Here is a 9,783-nt window from a genome sequence, read left to right on the forward strand (position 1 = left end):
CATTGTTGGATATCTAATTTTATTTTCAGTGCTAACCTAATATAAAAAAATACTACACTGATATCTTCATGTACGCAACTTTTTCTTTTTTCAAACTTTTTTTCTTTAATCAAAAGTTCCCAAAAGTAGACAAGCCATAAGAGTCTATCAGTTAATACTGCATTTGAAAACTTGGCTAAACTGTTTCTAAAATTGTTTTTGTTTTTCATATAATTCTGGTGTGAGAAGTTCAGGATGGTGCAGCAGCTTTACAATGTCTTAAATATTCTGGGCTCCATCCAGATTTCTCTTTCATCATTTTAGTAGGCAGTTTTCATCTTTTCAGTTATGAAGTATGGTTTCTTTATCTCTTGCCTCATATCTACACTCCAGGGAGGGAAATGGCACCACCCCTTCTTGTTGTTTGTATCTGGGGAGCACAGCATTTTAAGAAACCCTCAACTTAATATCTCATTGGCCAGAATTATGACATATGACCAGCCCTAATTGTAAAGAATGCTGGAAGATGTACCTGGATACATTGCTACTCCTAACAAAAGTGGAGTTCTATTTTAAAAGGGGAGAGTAGATATTGGGTAGGCAGGCAGCAGTCTACTATAAAGGGTTTAGATTACCAACCTGTACCACAACTAGCTGTGTTATAGCCTCACATTTTTTGCTGATACGATGCTTGGGGTGGGGTTTGGAGAGTGGGTTGGGGATTGCTTTAATAGAAGTGTCAATTGTTTTAATTTACATTTCTCTCAACGTGGCTGGGCATACACTTGGGCATTCTACTCATAGAGAATAAAATTATTGAGAACTAGATAACATTAAGAAAAAGGTGGCTGGGTGCGGTGGCTCACACCTGTAATCCCAGCACTTTGGGAGGCCAAGGCGGGTGGATCACAAGGTCAGGAGTTCAAGACCAGCCTGGCCAACATGGTGAAACCCTGTCTCTACTAAAAATACAGTTAGCTGGGCGTGGTGGTGCGTGCCTGTAATCCTAGCCATTCAGGAGGCTGAGGCAGGAGAATTGCTTGAACCTGGGAAGTGGAGCTTGCAGTGAGCTGAGATTGTGCCACTGTACTCCAGCCTGGATGACAGAGCAAGACTCTATATCAGAAAAAAAAAAAAAAAAAAAAGGCAATTTTGCATGTGCAATAGACAAGAGGTGTAAAAAATTTTGGCCGAGGGTGGTGGCCAAATCCCAGCACTTTGGGAGGCCAGGGCGGATGGATCACCTGAGGTCATAAGTTCAAGACTAGCTTGGACATTTCACAACATGGTGAAACCCTATTTCTACTAAAAATACCAAAAAATTAGCCAGGCATGGTGGCAGATGCCTGTAATCCCAGCTACTCAGAAGGCTGAGGCAAAATCACTTGAACCCGGGAGGCAGAGGTGGCAGTGAGCCAAGATCACACCACTGCACTCCAGCCTGGGCAACAGAGCAAGACTCCCATCTCAAAAAAAAAAAAAAAAATTAATCACACCTCTACTAGCAAGCTGGAGGATCTCTAATAGTTAACCAAGAAACCATTCTTATAATGACTTACCTTGCATAAAGCCATTTTTCAGGAGGGTAGAGACAAATAGAAATAAACATTTCATTTTATTTATTTATGTATTTATTTATTTATTTATTTTTGATAGAGTCTTGCTCTGTTGCCCAGGCTGGAGTGCAGTGGTGTGATCTCGGCTCACTGCAACCTCCGCCTCCTGAGTAACTGAGATAACAGGTGCCCATCACCATGCCTGGCTAAGTTTTGTAATTTTAGTAGAGACAGGGTTTCACCATGTTGTTCAGTCTGGTCTTGAACTCCTGAACTCAGGTGATCTGCCCACCTCAACCTCCTAAAGTGCTGATATTATATGCGTGAACCACTGTGCCTGGCCAGAGATAAACATTTTAAACCAGAGAAGCAGATATTTTAAACCAAAAGGTCTTAAGGTCTTTACCAGCTGCACCTGTTGACTTCCTGTAGCTTCAGGGCTATCCCTCTACCCCTACGCAGCTCCCAGCCTAGGGCACTGTATTAGTCCGTTTTCACACTGCTGATAAAGAAATACCCAGACTGGGCAATTTACAAAAGAAAGAGGTTTAATTGGACTTACAGTTCCACGTGACTGGGGAAGTCTTACAATCAGGCAAAAGGCACTTCCTACACGACAGCAGCAAGAGAGAATGAGGAAGGGCTGGGCATGGTGGTGCACACCTGTAATACCAGGTGTGAGCCTGGGATTTGGGAGGCCAAGGTGGGTGGATCACCTGTGGTCAGGAGTTCAAGACCAGCCTGACCAACATAGTGAAGCCTCTACAAAAAATACAAAAAAATTAGTCATGCATGGTGGTGCATGCCTGTAATTCCAGCTACTCAGGAGGCTGAGGCAGGAGAATCGCTTGAACCTGGGAGGCAGAGGTTGTGGTGAGCCAAGATCAGGCCATTACACTGCAGCCTGGGTGATGAGTAAAAAATCTGTCTCAAAAAAAAAAAAAAAAAAAAAAATGAGGAAGAAGCAAAAGCAGAAACCCCTGATAAACCCATCAGATCTCATGAGACTTACTATCATGAGAAGAGCACAAGAAAAAACAGCCTCCATTGTTCAGTTACCTCCCCCTGGGTCCCTCCCACAACATGTGGTAATAATGGGAAATATAGTTCAAGTTGAGATTTGGGTGGGGACACAGCCAAACCATATTCCACTCCCCTGGCCCCTCCAAATCTCATGTCCTCACATTTCAAAACCAATCATGTCTTCCCACCAGTTCCCCAAAGTATTAACTCAAAGTCCACACTCCAAAGTCTTATCTGAGACAAGGCAAGTCCCTTCCCTCTATGAGCCTGTAAAATCAAAAGCAAGTTAGTGACTTTTCAGATACAATGGGAGTACAGGCATTGGATAAATACAGCCATTCCAAATGGGATAAATTGTCCAAAACAAAGGGGCTGTGGGCCCCATGCAAGTCCAAAATCCAGTGGGTCAGTCAAATCTTAAAATGATCCCCTTTTACTTCATGTCTCAAATCCAGATCACAGTGAGGCAAGAGGTCGGTTCCCACGGTCTTGGGCAGCTCCACCCCTGTGGCTTTGCAGGGTACAGCCTCCCTCCTGGCTGCTTTCACAGGCTGGGTTGAGTGTCTGTGGCTTTTCCAGGTGCATGGTGCAATGGTAGGTGAATCTACCATTCTGGGGGCTGGAGGATGGTCACCCTCTTCTCACAGCTCCACTAGATGATACCCCAGTAGGGACTCTATGTGGGGGCTCCAACCCCACATTTCCCTTCCATACTACCCCAATAGAGGTTCTCCATGAGGGCCCCACGCCTACAGCAAACTTTTCTGGGTATCCAGACATTTCCATACATCTTCTGAAATCTTGGTGGAGGTTCCCAAACCTCAGTTCTTGACTGCTGTGCACCCGCAGGCTCAACACCACATGGAAAGTGCCAAGGTTTGGGGCTTCCACCTCTGAAGCCACAGCGTGAGCTATACATTGGCCCCTTTCAGCCACGGCTGGAGCGGCTTGCACAAAAGGACCAAGCCCCTAGGCTACACATAGCTCAGGGACCCTGGGCCTGGTCCACAAAACCACTTTTTCCTCCTAGACCTCTGGGTCTGTGATGGGAGGGACTGCTATAAAGGTCTCTGACATGGCCTGGAGACATTTTCCCCATGGTCTTGAGGATTATCATAAGGCTCCTTGCTACTTATGCAAATTTCTGCAGCTGGCTTGAACTTCTCCCCAGAAAATGGGTTTTTCTTTCCTATCATAGGCTGCAAATATTCAGAAATTTAATGCTCTGTTGCCCTTTTAAAACTGAGTGTCTTTAGCACCTCTTGAATGTTTTGCTGCTTAGAAATTTCTTCAGCCGGCTGGGCACGGTGGCTCATGCCTGTAATCTCAGCACTTTGGGAGGCCAAGGCAGGCGGATTACGAGGTCAGGAAATCGAGACCTTCCTGGCTAATACAGTGAAACCCTGTCTCTACTTAAAAAAATACAAAAAAAATTAGCCACACGTGGTGGGTGCCTGTAGTCCGAGCTACTCAGGAGGCTGAAGCAGAAGAATGGCATGAACCCGGGAGGCAGAGCTTGCAGTGAGCCGAGATAGCGCCACCGCACTCCAGCCTGGGCGACAGAGCGAGACTGTCTCAAAAAAAAAAAAAAAGAAAAAGAAAAAGAAATTTCTTCAGCCAACCGGGTGCGGGTGCAGTGGCTCACACCTGTAATCCCAGCACTTTGGGAGGCCAAGGTGAGTGGATCACTTGAGGTCAGGAGTTTGAGACCAGCCTGGCCCACATGGTGAAACGCTGTCTCTACAAAAAAATATAAAAATTAGCCGGGCATGGTGGTGTGTGCCTGTAATCCCAGCTACTTCGGAGGCTGAGTCAGGAGAATCACTTGAACCTGGGAGGCGGAGGTTGCAGTGAGCCAAAATCGTGCCACTGCCCCTCCAGCCTGGGTGACAGAGCAAGACTGTGTCTCAAAAAAAAAAAAAAAAAAAAAAAGTTTCTTCAGCCAGATACCCTAAATCCTATCTCACAAGTTCAAAGTTCCACAAATCTCTAACACCAGTTTCTTTGCTAAAACACAACAGCCACCTTTGCTCCAGTTCCCCAGGAGTTCCTCATCTCCATCTGAGACCACCTCAGCCTGGATTTTATTGTCCATATTGCTATCAGCATTTTGGGCAAAGCCATTCAACAAGTCTCTAGGAAGTTCCAAACTTTCCCACATTTTCCTGTCTTCTTCTGAGCCCTTCAATCTGTTCCAATCTCTGCTTGTTACCCAGTTCCAAAGTCACTTCCACATTTTCGGGTATCTTTTCAGCAACGCCCAACTCTACTGGTACCAATTTACTGCATTAGTCCGTTTTCACACTGCTAGTAAAGACATACCCAAGACTGGGCAATTTACAAAAGAAAGAGGTTTAATTTGACTTACAGTTCCATGTGGCTGCGGTAGGTCTCACAATCATGGCAGAGGCAAAAGGCACTTCTTACATGGCAGCAGGAAGAGAGAATGAGGAAGAAGCAAAAGTGGAAACTCCTCATAAACCCATCAGATCTCATGAGACTTACTCACTATCACGAGGAATAGCTGGAAAGACTGGCCTCCATGATTCAATTACCTCCTCCTGGGTCCCTCACACAACATGTGGGAATTCTGGGAGATATAATTCAAGTTGAGATTTTGGTGGGGATACAGCCAAACCATATTAGGCACCCTGTGGAATCCCAGGACTCCAAAAAAGTTTTAAAATCACTGGTTTTATCATGTTTTCCCACTCCAGATAAAAAATCTGTATTGGGGAAATGATTATTTAAAAATCCCAAATAGGCCAGGCACAGTGGCTCATGCCTGTAATCCTAGCACTTTGGAGGGCGAGGCGGGTGGATCACCTGAGGTCATGAGTTCGAGACCAGCCTGGCCAACATGGTGACACCCCATCTCCACTAAAAGTACAAAAAATTAGCCAGGCATGTTGGTAGGCGCCTGTAATCCCAGCTTCTGGGGAGGCTGAGGCCAGAGAATCACTTGAACCAGGGAGGCAGAGGTTGCAGTGAGCCAAGGTCGCACCACTGCACTCCACCCTGGGCAATAAGAGTGAAACTCCCTCTCAAAAGAATAAAAATAAAATGAAAATCCAAAATAATACAGAAACTTAATGTCAAAAATTCCAGAGAATTGGCCGGGCATGGTGGCTCATGGCCTGTAATCCCTGCACTTTGGGAGGCCGAGGCAGGTGGATCACCTGAGGTTGGGAGTTCAAGACCGGCCTGACCAACATGAAGAAACCCCATCTCTACCAAAAATACAAAATTAGCAGGGCGTGATGGCGCATGCCTGTAATCCCAGCTACTCAGGAGGCTGAGACAGGAGAATCGCTTGAACCCAGGAGGCGGAGTTTGTGGTGAGCCGAGATCGTGCCATTGCACTCCAGCCTGGGCAACAAGAGCGAAACTCCATCTTAAAAAGAAAAAAAGAAAAATTCAAGAGAACTACTGTATAATTTACTTCTAATTTTCAATCTTTTTGATACTATGTATATATTCATTATATACACTTAAATATTACATGTGCAGTATCCTGTAGCAAATTTTTTTCTCTTAATAAACCAGTTAACATCTTTCCATGTAAATTCATGTAAATCTATTTCATCCTTTTTAACAGCTGCACAGAATTTCCTTGTATGTTAGCATCATAATTTTTTTTCTTTCTTTTTTTTTGAGATGGAGTAAGTATCACTCTGTCGCCCAGGCTAGAGTGCAGTGGCATAATCTCGGCTCACTGCAACCTCTGCCTCCTGGGTTCAAGCAACTCTCCTGCCTCGGCCTCCCGAGTAGCTGGGACTACAGGTGTGTGCCACCACGCCCGGCTAATTTTTGTATTTTTAGTAGAGACGGGGTTTCACCATATTGGCCAGGCTGGTCTCCAACTCCTGATCTTGTGATCCACCCACCTCAGCCTCCCAAAGTGCTAGGATTACAGGCGTGAGCCACCGTGCCTGGCTGTTAGCATCATAATTTAATGAAGTACCATCAATGGACACTTAACCAAATATTGAAAATCCTTATACATACAAGTTCTCATACTCATTTACTTATTTAGGTTAACTTTGTAGAAGTGGAATTGCTGAATTAAAGTGTGTTTTAAAGTTTTATGTGCATTTTTAGAATGCAAATATTTGGCTGGGAGCGGTGGCTCACGCCTGTATCCCAGCTCTTTGGGAGGCCAAGGCAGGTGGATCACTCGAGCCCAGGAGTTCGAGACTGGCCTGGGCAACATAGGGAGACCCGTCTCTATTACTACAAAAAAATATTGCCAATATTCGTTTATGTGGTATGCACTGTAAATAATTTTCCTTATTTTTTAAAATTGTGCTTTCTGCAATACAAACTTTTTGTTGTCATTTTGTTATTGTGGTTAAAAAACATGAAATCTGGCTGGGCGTGGTGGCTTACACCTATAATCCCAGCACTTTGGGAGGCCGAGGCAGGTGAATCACCTGAGGTCAGGAGTTGGAGACTAGGCTGGTTAACATGGTGAAACCCCGTCTCTACTAAAAATAACGAAAAAAAAAAAAAAATTAGCTGGGCGTGGTGGCAGGCACCTGTAATCCCAGCTACTCTGGAGGCTGAGGCCGGAGAATCGCTTGAACCTAGGAGGCGGAGGTTGCAGTTGAGCCAAGATCGCACCACCGCACTCCAGCCTGGGCAACAGGAGCAAGACTCCTTCCCCCGCCGAAAAAAAAAAAAAAGAAAAAGAAATCCAAATCCACCCCCAACAAATGTTTTAGGTGTAAAAGATAGTCTTGTTACCTATATGCATATTGTTGTACAGATCTCTAGAACTTTTTCAGCTTGCATGACTGAAACTCTATACCCACTGAACAAACTGTCATTTTTTCCTCCCATTATCCTTGCGTAATCACTATTCTACTTTCTGCTTCTGAGTTTGACTGCTTTAGATACCTCATATAAGTGAAATGATGTGCTATTTGCTCTTCTGTAACTGGCTTATTTCATTTAGCAAAATGTCCTCAAGATTCATCCACGTCTATGATTTTTTTTTTTTTTTTTTTTTTGAGACAGAGTCTCCGTCACCCAGGCTAGAGTGCAGTGACGCAATCTCGGATCATTGCAACCTCCACCACCCAGAGTTCAAGTGATTCTTGTGCCTCAGCCTCCCAAGTAGCTGGGACTACAGGCGCATGCCACCACACTGAGCTAACTGTTTTGTATTTTTTAGTAGAGACAGGTTTTCGCCATATTGGCCAGGCTGGTCTCGAACTCCTGACCTCAGGTGATCCACCCGCCTCTGCCTCCCAAAGTGCTGGGATTACAGGCATGAGTCACCGCACCCAATGAAACATCTCTTTTAAGGTTGAATAGTATTCCAATCTATGTATATATCACATTTTTGTTATCCATTTATCCATTCATCCTTAAAGGTTTTCACCTCTTGGCTACTGTGAATGTTGCAATGAACACAGGTGAAAGGACCCCTTCGAGATCATAATTTCAATTCTTTTGGATAAAAGCTGTTTCATCCTGGCTGAACCTGAGGCTACAGTCACCCCAAAAGAGACAGCAGAGGAATTGCCATAAGGCACTGCCCCAAAACATCTGGAAAGAAGACTGGCTGGAATTCCAAAGAAAGCAGCACTAAACATCAGTGGTCAGTCCAAAGCATTTATAAGGGAACTTATGTATAGAGGAGGCTGTGGTATCTCCTTGCTGGAACTGGCGAAATAAGGGATTTTCTTTCTCCCTGGGTATGTTCAACCTGTGAATGTACACGATGATGGGGTCAGGGTATAAAGTTTATATGAGGGCTTAAGAAATTTGGCTCAGGGTTGGAGCTAGTTCCTTTGAGGGTTTTGGGCAACAATCTGAGAAACCTTTATCAGTGCCTGGGAATGTTCAAAGCCTTGGCTTGGGTTCAAGCCTGCAGGGCAAAACAAGCAGCTGGCCAGGACACATAATGGTTAAAAACCTTGTGTTTCCGAGTCAGGACAGAGAAAAAGTGAAGGAAACTGAGAGAGCCAACATACCCCTAAGTGGGACTGTTGGATCTTACAGTTCTACTGTTAATTTTTTAAGGAACCTCCATACTGTATTCTACAGCAGCCGTATCATTTTACATTCCCACTAACAGTGCACAAGGATTCAGATTTCTCCACATCCTCACGAATATATATTTTTGAGTTGTTGTGTCTCTGTGTCGCCCAGGCTGGAGTGCAATGATACTATCACAGTTCACTGGAGCTTCAACCTCCCATGCTCATGAAGTCCTTCAGGCTCAAAAAATCCTCTTGCCTCAGCCTCCCAAGAAGCTGGGAGTACATGCTTGGCTAACTTTTTTTTTATTTTAAGAGATGAGCTACATTCCCCAGATTGGTCTCCTGAGCTCAACCAGTCCTCCCATCTTGGCCTCCCAAAGTGCTTGGCTAACAAGTGTGAATTACTGCACCCAGCCTGCTTGGCCTCTTCTGCCCTCCTGTATACTTGACTGATTGATTGAGACAGAGTCTCACTTGTCGCCCAGGCTGGAGTGCAGTGGTGAGATCTCGGCTCACTGCAACCTCCACCTCCCTGGTACAAGTGATTCTCCTGCCTCAGCCTCCCAAGTAGCTAGGATTACAGGCACCAGCCACCACACCTGCCTAATTTTTGTATTTTTAGCAGAGACAGGATTTCATCATATTGGCCAGGCTGGTCTCAAAACTCCTGACCTCAGGTGATCGGCCCACCTCAGCCTCCCAAAGTGCTAGGATTACAGGTGTGAGCCACCTCACCACCATATATTTTAAATCATCTCTAGGCCAGGTGCAGTGGCTCTCACCTGTAATCCCAGCACTTTGGGAGGCTGAGGTGGGCCGATCACCTGAGGTCAGGAGTTTGAGACCAGCCTGACCAACACGGGGAAACCCCGTCTCTACTAAAAATACAAAAAAATTAGCTGGGTGTGGTGGCACATGCCTGTAATCCCAGCTACTTGGGGAGTCTGAGGCAGAATAATCACTTGAACCCAAGAGGTGGAGGTTGCAGTGAGCTGCGATTGCACCATTGCACTCCAGCCTGGCCAACAAGAGCAAAACTCTGCCAAAAACAAAAAAACAAAAAAACTCTAGATTACTTATACCTGTCACGTGATCAATCCAGAGAGGGAAAAAATTACTTATACCAAGCACACTGTAAATGCTATGTAAATCATTGTTATACTGTAGTTTTAAAATGTGTTTTATATTGTTTCTGGTTTTTTTTTGTTTTGTTTTTTTGGAGACAGTCTCACTTT

The sequence above is a fragment of the Chlorocebus sabaeus genome, chromosome 24 (assembly GCF_047675955.1).
Source record: "Chlorocebus sabaeus isolate Y175 chromosome 24, mChlSab1.0.hap1, whole genome shotgun sequence".
NCBI lineage: Eukaryota > Metazoa > Chordata > Mammalia > Primates > Cercopithecidae > Chlorocebus > Chlorocebus sabaeus.